The sequence below is a fragment of the Octodon degus genome, unplaced genomic scaffold (genome assembly GCF_000260255.1).
Source record: "Octodon degus isolate 3935 unplaced genomic scaffold, OctDeg1.0 scaffold00041, whole genome shotgun sequence".
Taxonomy (NCBI): Eukaryota; Metazoa; Chordata; class Mammalia; order Rodentia; family Octodontidae; genus Octodon; species Octodon degus.
Window position 1 is genome coordinate 17,730,024 of NW_004524617.1, and position 852 is coordinate 17,730,875.

Genomic DNA, 852 nt, shown 5'->3' on the forward strand with positions numbered 1-852 from the left:
CTGAAATATCAGCTTATTAAAAAGCTTTTGCACAGAAAAAGAAATCAACAACAGATTGAAGAAGCAACCTAGAGTGTGGAGAAAAAATTCACCACCTCCTACTCAAAAGACATATAAAGAACTAAAAAAAAACCCTCAGTTTTAAAGACCCCGTTCAAAAAAGTGGGCATGTGAAATAAATTGACATTTCTTGGGCAAAGAAGTATAAACAGCAAATAAATATGTGAAAAAAGGTTCACCATCACTGGTCCCTTGAAAGATTCAAATTAAAACAATGTTGAGATTCCATCTCAGTCCAAAAAGAGTGGCTATCATTAACCAGTTAAACAACAACAAATGTTGGATGAGCTGTAGGGGAAGAGGAACCCTTCTCCACTGTTGCTGAGTGTGTACGCTGGGGCAACCACTGCAGACACCAGTGGGGACATTCTTCAAAACTAAAGCTAGTGTTCAGTTTGGCAACACATATACTAAAATTGGAACAATACAGAGAAGATTAGCATGGCTTCTGCACAAGGATGACTTGCAAATTCATGAAGCATGCCATTTTTTCTTTTGAAAAGAGCAGTTGATGTGTAGAATTTTCACCTTGACTCTGTATGCTGTTATCTGCCATCTAAGCAACTACATTGAAGACAGCAATGTGTAATACAAAAATCATGCTTGAATATCTGTCATCTTGGCCTTCTAAATGTGAACCATTTCTAATGTTATATCAATTATTACTATATTCTTTTAAAATAATTTTTTATTGTACGGGTTATTTTTTTCTCTTTTTTATTAGTATTATTGAAAAACAAATAGCAATGAGACAGTTTCAAAACAGGTTAGTAGGATAGTAACAATAATTCA

At 34.3% G+C, this 852-nt stretch overlaps 1 non-coding gene across 1 annotated transcript; it reads left to right on the forward strand.

Annotated features, from left to right (window-relative positions):
* Window positions 1-446: 446 nt before the first annotated feature.
* LOC111816826 lies at window positions 447-553 on the forward strand. Its single transcript, XR_002821153.1, has one exon. It is a non-coding gene; the product is annotated as a U6 spliceosomal RNA (small nuclear RNA).
* Window positions 554-852: the final 299 nt, after the last annotated feature.